This window comes from Ambystoma mexicanum, chromosome 8 (assembly GCF_040938575.1).
Source record: "Ambystoma mexicanum isolate Mex_15411 chromosome 8, UKY_AmexF1_1, whole genome shotgun sequence".
NCBI lineage: Eukaryota > Metazoa > Chordata > Amphibia > Caudata > Ambystomatidae > Ambystoma > Ambystoma mexicanum.
Window position 1 is genome coordinate 874,734,606 of NC_090929.1, and position 17,518 is coordinate 874,752,123.

The following is a 17,518-nucleotide window of genomic DNA, read 5'->3' on the forward strand; positions in this document are numbered from 1 at the left end:
TCAGTGCAGCCAATAATGCTTTTTCTCGGCATTCTCCTAGTACACCAAGTCCCGAATGGTACTACCCCATTGTCCATTCATCTAGAAGACGGTAGGGTGTTGAAGGAGATGTGCCTCTGCATGGCATACAATGCCTTGGGAACCGGTTGTCCGACTGAGAGAGAGAGAGAGAGAGAGAGAGATCATGCAGAGCATGCAGTACATGCCTGGATTTCATATGGCTCTGTCTTGCCTGTCATTCCAAATGGTACCACTTCCTGGAGTTGACCAGCTAGACTGCTAGTGGTGGTAGCGTGACATATCTAGTTATTGGTGCCCGTGGGTCAGACTGTGCTGGGCCAAACATATTGAATCAGGGAGACAGTTGAGCTGACGGACAATGAGCTGGAGTCAGGGGGTCTGAGTTCAAGGGAGCTCTGGAGACTGAACATCCCCTGAAAAAACAGTGTGGCCCAAATGCCCCTATACTTACCATAGAACTTCCCTAAAATCTGGCCACCAGCACCCACTGGAAAATTCAAAAGTCGGCTCCTCTGGCTGGAGTTACTCGTACATTCTCTTGTCGTCAACCATATGGCTGGAGGAGGATGATGCACTAGCTGCATCTGTGGCATGTAGTGCATGGTCCTTGAAAATATCCTTGTGCTACAAACAAAAGATCGGTTTAGTTCACATGCACATGTATTAATAGCAAGTCATATCAACCAATAGACGTGTTCAGTGAGGGATTAAGCTTTGTGCTTGGATAAAAAAAAAATAACTTTAGAAAATAATTCTAGCAATTAAGTAATTCAAGTTGTTCACACATAAATCATGACAACGTCCATCAATTATTTCTTAATCATATGTGCTGTTGGTGGATTAACTTGAATTCGGCTGGTATCATTTCCAAACTATAGGATCACCTGATTAGACCAATTATTATGCTGTTGCACAGTGGATTTTTTTGTACTATCAAAGTATGATCCTCTGTCCACTAGCAATCTTCATTTCTTTAACTATCACTCCAGGGAAAGGAAAGTGTTTGCTCTTCAACAGTGCTTGCAGCTCACCTATTTCAAACTATATAGGACAATAGCTGGGGTACCCGGCGTTACCTGTGTTCTGATTGAGTGGTGTTCCATGTGCACTGGAGGATGTTGTTCTTGTCCTATTGCCGGCAAGTCTTGCTTCAGTTTGTTGTTGTGTTTCAGAAGCTCTTGATATTGATTTTCACTTTGCATCAGACAGAGCTTTTCCAAGTGATGTTTGTTTTTTGTGCGGTATGTTTTAGCCACTCAATGGCTTCAGCACATTTGAGAAAATGTCCAAGAAAGATTGATTGATTTTGCTCTTTTCTCGTGAATGAACTTAAGTAAACCGTACCCTTGCCATTTCCCATGTTTGAAGTGGTGTGATAAAAAACTTTTATTTTTAATTCCCTTCAAAAATGCTTTAATAAACACTTTCAAATTGTATACATTAGTAATACATTTCAAAGGAATAACCAACACATTGAACATTTTGCTTCAGACACTTTCACAAATTTTGCCTCCTAGTATCTACTGTGGTTAATTGAGGTGAGCATCAGTAAATGACGGTGTCTACGGAGTGAATTGTTTGCATCCAAACATAGACTACTTTCTTGCTCCAAACAAATGATGAATCCATGCAAAATTTGGTAGCAGTGGGTTCAACGGTATGGATTTGCATAGCTGGACAAACATATACACACACACACACACATCCAAAAAAATTTTTGCATCTAAGATTTTTGCATCCACACATAGACTATGATGTTGCCCGAGACAAAAGGGGAATCCATGCACAATTCGGTAGACGTTGATTCAACGATGTGGATTTGTGCAGCCGGACATACATACACACATACATACATATAGCTTTATATATAAAGATAGCACAGAAGCCACGCTTTTCTAAACTTGACAATAGTTCCTAAAATCCTATTATTCTGATGTCTGAAAAAGTGAAGTTCATTGAGTCAGAGGTAAGTGTAATGCCACACATTATTGAAAACTGGATCAGAATACTTATAGCACTATAATCGGAGCAGGAGGTCATTACCAGTCAGGTAATACCCTGGGGCATCAGTTAAAAGCCAGAGCAAAACAAGTGTTTTAACATAAGTCCCGGGTCATTACCTGATCGGTAATGCCCCCCTGCAAGGGTTACATTGCTATTTGTACCCGGCACGTTACACCAGGGTATTAATAGTTTGTATGTCTCGAGTTGAGAAACGGCATGTTAACCATTTCTCATCACAAAAAATAATGACAAAAAAGATGCAAATAACAAGGGGGGGGGGTCCTGGGATTCCCTCAGCCAGACATTAGTACTGGTTACGAGAGCCTTGCCCAGAGTCTTTAGCTCACTATCTTTCACAGAGGAGAAATATCCAAAACATATCAGTCTTTGTCCTGCCCGGGGGCAGTCCATCACCGAAATGCTAGGCAATTCTCCTCTGAACAAGAGTACCAACAGCAACCCCAGACACGTGTTTTGGTCTGGTTTTACCTCATCCTGTAGGGTGGAGCTGTGCCTCTCTAAGAATAGTAAGCAATAGGTGCACGTCTGGATTCCCTTAGTAACTTAGGGTGAGACCCAAAGTTACTTAAAATATTCAAATGACAAGGGGGGTTGAAGCGTAAGGTAAGTCGGGCGGGGTGGAGTGGATTGGGTATGTGGAAATGGCATGTTGGGGGAAGGGGAAGGGAATATGGGGGAGCACTTACCTGATTCCTGGTGAGGGAAGATGTCAGCCTTCTTCTCTTTGGAGGCTCAGAGCGGGGTATGTACTGTGTGGTACGGACCCCGTTCTGAGCATCCTCATTGACTGGGAGGCTGCAATCCCCCCCCCCCTGATCACCCTATTGGTACTAATTTGCAGTGTTGCAGTTTTTTCTTGCATACACGACAAAGATCACTCGGGCCACCATTGTCCTTTTGTAATACTAAATGTGCAGCTAAGGAAAGTGCACCCACGTGGCCGGATGCTTAGGTTTCCATAGCATGCTCTTTTATGCTACAGAACTAATACAAGCATCTGCTTAGCTCTAGTTTCATTGTTCATCAGTGCATTACGAACCATCACGTTTTTTTTCATAGTGGACTACAGCTTGCTTCGAAGCTGCATCAAAATACCATGTTGTTATCTCTGTATCTCAGAATGTTTCAAATATAACGCTTTAGGCAAGGGAATGTCTATAGAGGTGTCGGTTTTGGGAGACTACTGCAATTATTGTACTGCTGGAGTGGGCAGAGCTTGTAATGATTTCCTATGTGATCAGGAGAAAATAGATGCCCTTAGCAGATGGGAGAGGAGATTTTCAGTGAGCATTTCTCAGTTCTTTAGGGTGTTTCGTATAAGTCACATAGTGCAGGCTCTTAGGTTTTGACATAAAGTATGGTATGAGAGAATGTGTTATGGAAGTTTCTGGAAGGCATTGCAGGGCATACATGCTCTGGTTAAGTAATCCAAGCCAAAAAAAAAAAAAATGTTTGCCAAAATGCAATAGTCAATTGTGTGCACAGGTAGGCATGACACTACCACACAGCTTCTGTTGCTCTGAGTGTTAAAAGAAACTCCTAATATCATACGTGCCGCCTATTCAGTACTAAGTTATTCAATACACAAAGGCTCCGCTAAAGCAGGTCATTCCAAATGCGGGAGTGCACAAATGCCCTGTTTCTGTTGCCAACACATTACGCTTGGGCAACGTCCAAAGTTTTATCGAATCTCTGTAAATGATGTAATTTAGCATCGCGTACATGTCTTGTGGCTAGCCAATGCTCTTAGCTGATGAGGAGCAACGCACGGCCATGAGAGTGACACACACTCTGGGATAACCAAAAACACATTTACTGTAAAACTTCATTCAATAGGGAAACCTACTACAAACCCATCCAATTCCTCAAATATATTTCCTTCCTAATGTTTCATAAATAAAAATAAAAAAAACGCAGGAGCACCATCTCTGTGTAAAAAGCCAAGTAAGCCTACTTCCGTACAGTATGACAAATAAAATATTATATCCAGGAGCAAAAGGGAACGATACACAACACATATGCAAAAAGTGCGCTAGCAACAGCCATATAAAATAAAATGGTATTATTATTATTATTATTATTATTATTATTATTATTATTATTATTATTGTGCAATGGTAGCAGTTATTATTGCTCACGTTAATTATATTGGTATGGTACTAACTTGGTTTCATGAAGGTAATTGTATGCACCCACTCTTCTTCTAAGACAATATGTCTCTGATGTTATTAAAAAGGTAAATCCACTTAGTATTTAGTCTGCATTAAAATTCATTACTTCGGGAGTGTGGGATCCTTAACTAATTTTCCCAGTGTTATCTTTTACTTTTCAAATGATCTGCTAATAAAATGATAACTATACAACAATTTCTAATTAGTTAGAATTGAAAAACCCTTAATCATTTTAACGGCTTTGCTCAAGGTGGATGAGGCGCGCAAGATTTACGCTTATCTGTTAATATGATGTGTTTCTTCAGGTAGTGTGAAAATGGAAAGTAGTTCTTTAAAAGTGGGAAAAGGGATGTGGTCCAAATATTGGACCTGAGTAAGGCCGCAAAATAAACATTTCCAGCAGACCTATCAACAATATGATTAGTTTTTACATTAAATATGTCAAATTATGTGTTTTAAATCCCAATATTCCAAGAATCCTGGCTGCAATTTAGGATAATGTGGTACTGGCAGGTCAGCATCTATAAACAGACACAAGATGCTCATTGCTGACCTCGTGCCCCATTTAATCACATAAAGGCCTCGTCACCTATCATGTAGTAACATCCAAGACCTGCAGTAGAGGTTTGTAAGATCTATTTTTGGATTATAGCTATTACTTTGTGGTATTTTTGCTATGGTGGTATTTGTGGTAACATTGTTGGGGTATTTTACAGTGGTGAGACTGATTTCAGAATACTGCCTAATAATTACCTTTAACAGGGTCACTAACCACAAGTAACAACTGTACTTCATACACTATGAATAGCTGGCTCATGCCCTCGTGTGGTATCCTATGTGCAACACCAAACTACGTCCTTTTGGCTGAGTTTCAACAAATGTAAAGCATGCAATAGAAATACTTCACATTCATTCAATCTCTCTAGATAAACAGCTCACTGTGGCAACTTTGCTTTGAAATATTTCTTACTGCAGGCCTGCATCTCTCTAAGCATGTCAAATGAAAGGGACTGAATGCAGAATAACTGCAATAGTTATCATTAATATATAATGAAAACTGTGTGGTGCTAACACAAAACCTTATGTTTGTTTACTTTGATGCTAGTAGAGTTTTGCCACCACCCTTGCCATTCCACCTTACAATACCCTTATTGTTCTAATGTAGACCATTTTTTGGCTCCAATAATATTTCCGGGGGAGACCTATTTTCACTGAACTTTGTCACATCATATGTAGCTCTTGGGACACTGTCAAAAGCCACCTTCAAGTCAAGGAAGTTCATATAAGTGTGTATTTTCCTTATCACAATGTATTTCTGAACCACTACAAAAGGCGTAAAGCTTTGTTTCGTGGTGCTTAGGTGGCAGGCTTCTAGAGAAACGTGCTTGAAGTTAAACAATTGTTCTCTTTTCTTAAATCCAGCCTTCCTGCAGGGTAAATAACATGTTTCCACGGATTTTACATGTGCAGTCCCAGAGACATACAAGTCTACAGTTAGCTGGCAGTTGCTGCACCCAATTCTTTAAATGAAGGCACAATTATCGTTTTTAGCAAGGAGTTTGGGACCTCACCAGCTCTATCAATGTTGTGGAACAATTTGGTCAAATATGGTGCCCAGGTTATAATTGCACACATTAACTAATCACGCATAATAAAATCTGGAGCCTGTGCCTTATGCTTGCTATTTTTATTTATTTATTTTTTAGCAATTCTAACCTCGTCTATTATAAACTCCATTTCACAGGGCCATCTCTATTGTAACTGGGCCCAAAATAACTCCCATTTTCCTTGCACACCTCTTCCTCTCCATCCTTACCTAAAGTGGGGCCATGAGTAATGCATTCTACAGGTAAGACACAAGCCTGCAAGTGGATGATCTCTTGAATGATCTCTTCCTGATGGAACTTTTTTCCAGAAAAGCCCTAAATTACGTACTTTCATGCCATTACAACGGACTTCCACTTCTGCTCAGCATATGGTTTTTGTACTCCCTGTGGATTGTGGCATTGTTGGTACTTCCAACAGCATATATAATTTTTTAATCTATTTATTTGAACATTTGTAGAGCGCACAAAACCCATATTTATCTAGGCGCTTGATATGATATGATAGTTTATTTATATAGCGCCTATACACAATGTGTTTCAAAGCGTTTCAAGGCAAGAAGGGAAAATACAATGACATTCTGACAGGCCATGAACAATAAGAATGTGAAATTAACTATCATACTCGGCCTGACGTCATTTCAGATAGTGCAAGAGCTAAAACACAGATAAGAAGGAAATAGGAAACGGACAGGCGACTACCGTACTAGGCCTGATGACATTTTTGGTACAGTTGGAGATTAATAAGAGGTGAGGGAGGGGGTAAGAGAAAGGAGGGAGGGGAACAAAACAAGCAACTATCCTACTAGGCCTGATGACATTTCCGATAGTGCTGTGTTGGAGGAACAAGTAATGGAAGGGGGGTAGACTCACATTTGTTGCTATCATACTAGGTCGACGGACAATTCTGACAGAGTAAGTGTATAGAAAAAAGTAAAGGAGGGCGGGAAGAGAGAGGGAGAAGGGAGACGAGGAGAAAACCGATAATAAAACAGTAAGAAAAGAAAAGAAAAAAAAAAAAAATATATATATATATATATATATATTATACGCCCCGCGGTAGTGGCGTGTAGTTATGGTTAAGTTGCTAAACTCATAGGAAGACCACCATTTTGGCGGCTTATAACTTCGCTCCCCCTGGAGGAATCTTCACCAAACTTTGCCAAACAAGTATATGGCCCGCTCTGAATTACTTCAGTGAGGTTTCGTGCAGGGCGGGGGAAAGGCTATAGGGGGAGTCCCAACATTTTTTTTCCCCATAGACTGAATGGCTGAAATGTGTACGCACGGCCACAGGCCGAATGGCTGGACAGATTTGCACCAAATTTGTGGCAGGAGCAGGACTTGGGTCAGAAAACGTGCTTTTGTGTGTTTGTTGGAAATCGGACCAGGACTTTTATTGCAAAGAAATGAAATGTACGTCTAAAAAAATTAGTGATATCTGGCTCCGCTGCGCTGACCCATTTCACTGTTCGCTCCGCGGACAGAAGGCTCATTGGCTTGCAGTATGCTATGGTGTCAATGCACTTTGGACACGCCAGTGGTTGGCTGGACAGAAGCGTGCTGTGTGTCAACGTTTTTGGGAAACGCCTCCATGGTGTATCGGAGGACAGTGCGCCGTCGAAAGGGACTGACAAACATAATGTACGGCATGTGGTGGTGGGAAGAGGGGATGGAAAGGGTAGAGGAGAGAGAAGCGGAACATATGATATATTTGTTCAGGTCAAAGAAGACGGCCGTGTGCAAGTGGTGTATGTGAGCACTGCACCAATTTGGCCGTGCTGGAAGGAGTAGCAAAGCATGGTTTGCAGGATCGGGTGAGTGAAGGAGTGGGTGGACATTTTGGACGATGGAAAAGTGGCACTTATGATAAATTTGTTCAGGTCGAAGAAGACGGTGGAGTGCGCATGGTGTACGCGAGCAATGCAGCTATCTGCGGGCAGCTCCTTAGGGGAGAACCTTTTGTGACGACTGCTTGGACGCTCCATTGGGAACGTAGACTGCATTGCAGCTGATGCGCAGAAAGTGACAATATGTTGTGCTCTTGCATAAGGGTACCAGTGCTACTGTTGAGTTTGTGGATTTCCCTTGCGGTATGGCGGTGGGTTGGACTGTCGGTGGTAGTGGGACATTTGTGAAGTATGGTACGTGGCCAAATGTTGCCATGCATGCCTGCATTGCCATTGCCTTGCAGTGATTGTGGGCAAGGCCTAGTCTTTTGGGTGCATGGCTGTCATATTGGTATCTCGAGTGCACACATAGGTAAACAGAGTGCATTTCATTTAGCTCTGCTAACTTTAGTAAGTTATTAAAAACATTTGTTGTTCCATCCGATACACTTTGCACATGCAAATGTCCTAAGGTACTCGCCTTTGTAGATTAATTGTGGAGGACATGTTGGACTTGCTACAGCAGCATAGGTGAGATATGCCACTATTTTCCCAGGTACTCACATATCCTTCATTGGTGGGTAGCTGCACAGGCGACTACCTTCCGAGCCCAATGGGGATGGGGAGAGTATTGCAGATGATATCTGGAAAATTTCCCTTCACTGTACTATATTGTGTTCGGAGTGGCTAGCCCCAAGTGCCTTGTGTGTATGGCTAGGGCCCTTTCCACTAACAGTCTGGACACTGGTTGGAAGTAGGTTTCTGAATGTTGCCTTCTTTGGGTTCGTTCCTACACTGATATGTAACTCTAACGTACACTCTTACAAATATGCATGTCTCCTGTGGGTGCTCACCATTACAGAATGGTTGTGGAGGACAGTTTGTAGTTGGTACACCACCAGAGGTGGCCTGAAGTGCCTGCTCTTGCATATGGTGTACGTCTTTGGACTTGTTGCCGTTCATGGACTGACATGCCACCATTTGTGTTTGGTATGGTGTGCCCCTGATAATACCCTGTGCTTTGAGAATGAAGGAAGAAATGGCGACATGACACAAGTTACTAAGCAGTGCACATTTACAGTATGGATGATGTACAGACCGACCCACATACATTTGCACCAGACAAAACCATCAACGCCGTCACGTCCCACAATATACTGGACGGCAGGCCATCTGACTGTTAGCTTTCTTTTGCGTAATTATTCAGATGACCAACAAACGTGGTTGGCAGTCCTATTGTGTGCAATTGTAATGTGTGCATCGCTTTCTTTACCTGTATGTGTGGGCGGCATACACAATCGCAACAGTCACTGGCATAGCTGACTTTACAGACTGACCCACATGCATTTGCACCAGACAAAACCATCAACGCTGTCACATCCCGCAATATACAGGACGGCAGGCCATCTGACAGTTAGTTTCCTTTTGCGTAATTGTTCAGATGACCAACGAATGCAGTTGGCGGTCTGTTTGTGTGCAATTGTAATGTGTGCATCACTTTCTTTACCTGTACATGTGGGTGGCATTAACCATCACAACAGTCATGGGCACAGCTGATTTTAGTTGTGGAAAGTCATTGTGCATGGCGTGCACTCCAGGTATTTTTGTTACGTGCATGCCAAACATAGCACACTCTGTCATGTGAGATCCCAGCTCCGGAAAGAAACAACACAAACAAAAGCAAAAGCAGACATGTGCACACAGAGCGTACGGTTCCAGAAAATTCCCATACTTTACCAACAACACTGTGAATTGTTGCAAGTGCTTTATTTTGCTACAGATTGTTCACACAAATGTGTAAGGTAGCTGCCATAACTGCTCTTTTATTTCACAAACAAAATCCAGTGTGCAACACCGTCTGTGCACTCTGTACTTCTTTTGTTGTCCAGCAAAGTGGAGAAAGGATAACTGTGTGGTCCTTGGTGGCCCGTGTGGAAGAACACATTTTCTTTGCAAGGTAGACAAGGTAGAAGCTGTTGCCTCTGGGATGCTTTACAGAATAAACGTTTGCATGTTGGTTCGTATTGCCGGAACGGCAAATTGACATACCGGCCCATATCGTTCAGCACAGATAACAACAATGGAAAATACATTGCTTATGGTAATCTTGTAATGCTTGGTCCACCACCTGTCTGTTGGAACTTGGAAGGTTTGCCACGCGCAGTACGGTGCCAGGTATCTGACAAGAAAGAGGAAAAAGAATAGATGTAAGTAACTGCTACTAGTGGCAGCGCACAGGAGAAGAGTTAGCGGGAAGGTTGTCCTAGTATGTGGCTGCCTCATGGACCATGTAGTGTGTGTTATTGAGTAGCGTCATATGTTAACCTACTGCTTTGCTCTCTGATTTGTAGGTGATAATGTCCTTGTACGGCTCCACACAAGCAAAATGTCTTTGACACATTGCCACCAGATGTTCCTTTCATGTGTTTCCTTTTTACAAAAAATGACGGTGCTAGCGAGTGTTGTTAGACCCACGGCATAATGTCTGTGTGTGTATGTCCAAAGAATTTTTTTTAAAAAACAACCGTGATGGGGTTCCCCTCAGATTGCAGGAAAATTCAGGAGCCGGTTTGCTTAAAATAGCAGCATTGAAATGTGAGCTGTCGATGTTTGTGTGCGGGTTGACCCCTGCGTGAACCTGTAGCCATTACTACTTTCAAAACAATGAGGGTGCGTAGAACTGGTAATTGTTTGAAAGGGCATAGTAAGGACAAAACAGGGAAATTAGCATAGAATAAGGTGTGCAGTTTCACTGTATGATTTACCTTCCAACAAAACGAAATATAATCACATTTGCTATTTACGGGGAATGGTGGAGACATGTCACTGTAACGGCGCGTGATTACTGCCGTCACAAACCTCCGTACAGTGCACACAGAGAAAGTGTGCGGAACAGTACATGTATAATTATGCATACAGAACTGCATCTTTATACATTTTAGTCATAATACACAAGAGATGTAAAGTTGTACTTGCATAACTTGGACAAAATCAATGCTTCCTTTGGGTGGGGGACACATTTCAGTGTACGCCATGCAGAATTGTTGCAAACTAACTTGGGGGCACATGGCCAGAGCAACTGAAGCGAAAGTTATGTATTCTTTTTTTCTAGAATTCCATAAAATGTCTGCCCTTGGAGCTAATCATGCTTTCCACGCAAGGCTGCTTTACAATGCACATTTGTCCTGTTGAAGGAGAGTTATGTTAGGTTTTGTTTTCCGCAGATAATGCTGGGGAAAAAAAAGGATTCAGCTGGCAACGTGTTTCGATTGCATCATGCAGTTCTGAATGTTGGTGGTGTCATTACGGTGAAGTAAGTAAAACGTATAAGTGGAGATTATGATGCCGTACACATGCTTCCCTGCATGCACAGATGGAAAGATACATAAAATGTGCTTTTACAGTCCCTAAGGAACAGTTATATGTGCAGTGTGTTACAAGCCAACAGTGGAGGATGGCACACTGTGTGTGCGTTGCCTCAGCATACGTGGGTGGCTGGACCAATCGTACGCAGCTTGGTGTGTTGCAGCGTGAACATGTTTGGGGCTGTTGTTGCTGAAAGAAAAGGAATTACTGTGTATGTCCTTCAAACATTGTAAGGGGGTTATGGTGTGCAAATGGTGTTTACATTATACAATAAGAAAGGGAAAGAGATGTTTAAAAATGTAAGGAGTAACGCAGTGGTTGAAATATGGCTGCTGAGCTATGTACCATGTTCTGCTGTGAGATCTGTGGTGGATACCTTCTTTTGATATTGTGAACATAACAATGAAGATGCCCTAACGGCCTAAATGGTGCCAGTGGAATGCAAGGAACCAAATGTTGCAGCAGGTACGAAAGTTACATAAGATGTATAGATGCATTGATCAATTTCCATTGTTTTGATTGTGCAGATTATCTGGTAGTTTACCATAGTGTAGTGCACTCAGTGTGTCCACTTATTATAGGCTTCAGTGAACAGTGTACGTAGGAAACAGGTTATCTATGATGTTTGTGTGCATAGTTGTACAGTGCAGCGGTAGTTTTGGGCAGGGTCTGCAATATTGAATGCATGGCTGGAGCCCCTACACTGTACTAGGTGTAGTGAAGTGAGCAGGCATAGGCACAAGGTGTGTAGTGTACAGTAGGTGTGCATTGCACATTTTGGCATTGCTATGTGCATGGCAGAAATAAGTGCACACATTGCACTGTGGAAATTGTAGAGGAGTATGATACCACTAATTGCATACTTACTGTTTGGATTGGGGAGGGCCTGTGCTGCGTGTTCTGTATCGATTGTGACATGTTGTAGTCATTGTTGCTCCAATATCTGTAGGAAAAGAGAACTGAACATGTTAGAGCAGATATTTTGTTACTTTGTAGTCCAATACATTGCATATATTTATTTACTTTGTGGACCCTCATAACTAGTACTGTATAAGTACTATGCTTTGAACCTGTGTATTGTGAAATGTGCGCAGTTCCTGTCTTTCTTTGCATAATCATTGCATCTGTGGGGAAAAAAGATCCTTCCAAATATCTTTGCTGCTTTGCTGCACAATATAATACATTAATGTTCGGAGTGGCTATAGCACTTTTTAAGGTGTACTCTTAAAGTAGGAGGAAATGTAATGGTTTACACTTTCTGCCCTATACATGTTGGTAGGGTGGGTGGCGTTGTATAGCAGTTGGTGTTTTGTAAATGTTTACTTGGTTCCTTTTTGGTAGCAATATTTCTTTATGCGTTTGGTTGTTGCTGGTGGTTTTCACGTGTTGTGCCATTGTACTGTGCAACTGTAGAATTGTGATGGTAGTTACGTACCTGTTGGCGTACTATAACTGCTCATACTTTGGAAGTTTTTGAGGATATGTTTGTAGCACAGTCGTTGCTGAAGGTTGAGTTGGGTTGTTTTGATGCTGCAAATAACATTGTAGTATTCTGGTTGCAGTTAGATAGCAAGTGGCGTATTGTAACTGTTTGTGTCCCATTCCTAAAGGGTACGTTTACAAGCTCATACATTCCTATTGCTACTTTCACATCCATGTACATTCTGAAGTGGTAGCCTCCCATTATCGGGTTATGTAGTGATAGTTGCATATGTCTTGCAGTTGTATGAGTATTCTTAGAGAGCAGGTGACTCATTTGGTACTTGGTGTTTTGAGAGGTTACTGAGGATAGTTTTGAACCCTCATATTTAGTACTTTCCCTCTTACATATCCTGTGGAAAATGCAATGACTATGATTTCTGTACACGTACTGTTTGTGTTAGTGTACTCATTGGGTTAATTGGGAATAGATTTGTCCAACACACATTGTAATGCATTTTTTTCAATGCTTGCTGTATGCTAAGTGGCTTTAGGTCACCAGTGTGGAAGGAGATTTTTTTTTGTGCACTTACAAAGGTACTGGTTGGTGCTAGGGAGTAACGTATAGTAGGTTTGTACATTAATGACAAATGTTTGGCTTCAAGAAGATTAAGTAGGCATTTGCAAGATTTTCAGGTAATCTCTGCTTTGGAATGATATAAGTATCATTGCATTCCCACCATGACCATTGCTTTCTGATGTATGCAGTTGTTATGCTTGAGCTAAAACATGGCACTGGTGCGCAGTGCATTCTGGGAGCGCTCGGAGCCATGATGGTTATTTACTTCATGCCGCAGTGAAAAGCTGCACGCATTTTGCTGAGAGTTAGATTCACGGTGCTGAAGAAAACATGCTTTCCAAACCTGGTATGCAATCAAGGACATTTCTGCTGGGAAAGCTAACTTTGTTATGTCTTGTTATGAGCTATGGGACTGTTTTTTGTGGTGCTTGTTTTTAGAGGAGGGAGGCACTTTGCTCCTTGAGGGTACTGTCGGTTGACCCAGCTGACACCAACGGCTGCTCATCAATGCACAAGTGCGTTGCCAGAAGGTTCGAGAAATCGCCACCCCTTTTTGAAGTGTGCATATATGCGGAACCCCTGAGTGGTCAGGTGAGACTTCAGCCAGAGGAGGACGCTTTCGTCCGGCATACCTGTGGGCTGTTGTGCTCTCGGCCTGACTGTTATCAGGGTCTTTCAGCCGCTTCTGGCGAGATGAGGAATCCAGTTACGCTCGCGGTGATGTATTTCCTTTCGAATTCTTTGCTTCTTCTGTGATTTATTTCTATGTTTCTTCTGTGATTTATTTCTATGTTATCACTGGTTGCTTCTAAGCTTTGAATAAATAGCCGTATGTGTGCTCATTATTTTCTAAGAGTGTGTGGTTGCAAGTTATTGCGTCTTACTGCGTTCAAAGTATTGGCTCCATAATTGCATTGGTGATTTATGATTTTCTGTGCACTCTGGAAGAGCAATACATCAGTATAGTGCCCTCCACTGTTTGTGTCGCCTGTGTGGTAGATTATGGCTACTGTTGTGAAGGTTTTCTTGCCAAGTGACACCTGTCTGTGTGTGAAGGCAGTACGTTTGCAGTTGTTTTCCATTGGCATTCTATTTTAAGAGCATTAATATTACATATTGACTATGTGAGTGTATATTCAGCGTCAAATGATTATCAGACTTGCACGACATACGCTATGTTGCTATGCTCTGCTATGGTTTGCATTTTGCACCAGTTGCTGAAATGGAATGGAGTCACAGTTGGGTATTGCTAGATACACACATCATTTGTTAGGGACTTGGTCATGAATGACATGGTTGCAGAGACAGCATGTATGTTCCCACATTTAGGAAATGTGAAAGATTTCATTGAGTATGTTTTTCCTTTTCAGTATTTGCAGTAAGTACAATAGAAATTCCTGTGGATCGTCTTGTTGGTTTAACGTGAATTTCACCATTCCAACACAGTAGTGCGATTCCTGCCTTATTCCTGAGACACTGTAAATGTTGTCAGGATTACTTACTGAATATCTGTGAAGGACGAGCATTTGCAAACACAACTGGTCTGCGCCATTCAAATAAATGTGTTCAAGAATTGCTGGCATTTTGAATAGAACATTCATTGTACATTTGCATAGCAATTAACACCTGTTATAGTGGAACATTTGAATGGACCAGGTACTTCTGTGTCTGAGTACTTTGATGGAAGGGTACGTGGTTTCTTTGAAGAGGCAATTTTTTATGTGTGTACTTGGGTATTTATTGTGTACTCCTTTTGTCTGTGCTTTTGGTTGTTGATGTAGTATGAGTTGATTTCAATTTCATTGCTTGTAGTGTTGCCAAATCATTTACAACTTCTGATTGCATGAACCTTCTTTTCAAACCTTTGGGTTTCTAAGGAACAGGGTACATGTTCAGATGGGGTGTGTAGAGTGTACATAGTCTATTGTACTCTATGATGCAAGGAATGTCTGCGCTGACAGCAGTTGCATACAAATTCACTAGATACAGTCCTTCCAGTGTATGTAGCCATGACTGTGCTATGTAACTCAAGCCTTCTTTGAAGACTGTGGTGCCAATATCAATCAATGCTTGATCTAAGTTTAGACCTTGCAATTTATGAATAGTTACTGCATATGCTAGTGACAGAGAAAACTGTTCTCTGCGTACATACATGTCTTTGAAAAGAAGGAATCACACCATTGTGCATCCTATCTTTTTAACTTCTGAAAGTTTGTCAAATTGGATGTTAACAAACTGAATGCTGTTGTCCCGTGTGTATTTCTGGAAGCCAACAACTGTACCAAGTGCTCCATTAAATAACCTTTGATCTACGTCAAGGTTACAGTTCAGCATTACTCTACAGTTGACGCATAATGTTAACATTTTCTCCAAACCTGCTGTGTTGGAGATAGAGTTTTCTAAAGTATGTAGTCGTGCTATGCCTTGTTGACACATCGATATTGTCATAACGTGTATGCCCAGTTTGTCTGTGGCATGAATTTGCACTAGTGATTGTTTTTCTTTTTTCAGAATTTTTGCATTGAATTGTGCAAGCTTGCTAGAGTTGGCATTAAGGACGTGCAGGTGCCATTTTTTGTGAGCTAATTGTTCCTTGACATCCGTAGCACATGTGTTATGCACGTACAGCTCATGGACGTATCTAGTATTGAGGGTAGACTGCGCCTCCTTTGTTAGTACACCAATCCATATGTTTTTTAAAATGTTGGTGTAGGTGAGATCTGCAGACTGACGCATGTTCTGAGTTAGTTATGTTGCCAGAGATTTAGATTCCCAATGCTTCCAAGACTTTTACGGCACACTTTGTGTCCTAAGGTTTTGAAAATAGATTCACCTTTCACTGGTGTTAATTGAAGAAGGTCTCCGAAAACAATGACATGTTTTCCTCCAAAGAGTTCTTTGTAGTCTGTTTTGAGGAACTCTTGCAATCTGAGGTGAATCAAAGCCAACATTAGGTTGGAGACCATGCTCAATCCATCTATTAGGAGCATTTTCATTTGTTTCAAAACTGTGCGTAGCTCCATAGCAGATTCTGCTGAAAGTTTATACTACTCTAATTTGTTTTGGTGTTCTAGTGGAAGGAGTAGCAATTGGTGTAGAGTGACTCCACCTATGTTGTAGGAAGCCAAACCTGTAGGAGCAGTTACAACAGCTGAAAGGTTGTTGTTTGTTAATTGTTGGAGGTATTTAATGATAATTTTTATTAAGAATGTTTTCCCTGACCCAGCTTCACCACTTGCATACAGCAGTACAGGTTTGTAGTTGTCACAGGTGCAAGTTTTACTTTTGTGCTGTAGACCATGTTCATTGTTTTCACGTACTTCTAGAAAAATGGTATGCTGCTCATTGTTCAGTTGGGATTTGAGTACAGCCAACGCTTCTGCAGATTGCTCATACTGAAACATAGTGGTGGTTACTTTCGCCATGGCTAATTCTGCCTCATTTGCTATGAGTGGCTGTCCAAGGGGTTCTTGGCTGCCTGTTGCAGAAGGTTCACTGCTCTCAGAAGTGTCTACATTTAGTTCTGCTTGAAGTTCTTCTTCTTGTTGACGTTCATTGTCCAATATGCTTTTGTACCCGGGAAAGTGTTCATCTGTGATTGTACTTTCACTTGTACTGAAAGCAACTTCATAGGAGGCTCGGGTGCCTAATAATTCTTCTCCTTTTCTCCATGGTTTGAAAAGTAGCACTAGAGCCATGTAGTACAATTTTTTGTGTTGAGGAGTTTTTAATGACAATTTCATATGATTAATTAGGCTGCGTTGGGTATGTTTCACCAGGCTGCCTTCACAACTTTCCACTCTGTATCCACTTTTTTTCCTCATCTGGTTTAATGTTATTTTTGTATGCAAAGTTTTGGGATATCTGGTATAGGCACAAGGCTTGTTACTGTTGTGGAAGTATGTGTCCAATAAGTTGTTCTTCAAAATGTCCTAGCTGTTGGGATCACTTTTGGCTAGTGTTTCTATATCTTTGTACAATTTAAGTACTCTTTTTCTGGATGCAGCAGGACCAAGGCTTAGCCACACTATGTTTTCAGATTTCCCATATAAGGCGGTGCAGGTTAAATGGTCTGCGGCTTTATAGAAGCCGCATTCTCTGTGGGACAGCATTTTTATGCCAAAACTGTACAATTTTTGTGCCAGTGTTTTGTCAGATGATATGTCATCCCAGAGGTCTTTGAGCTCTGTTTTCTCTGCTTTGGTTAAGTAGGCTGTGACATATCGTGCAACTACAGTGTAATTGTCTGCAATGTACTGTACATCAACATTAGCATTCCACAGAAGGGCAATTACTGCATTGTAATCATTGATGTACTTTGATGCTTTGCTCCTTTTTATGCATCCTGTGTTCTTAGGAGATTTCCCTTTAGCACTGTGTCTAACCAAAGACATGAAGTTGTTTACTTGCCCTGTTATTGAAACTGGTCTGGGGAAACCAAAG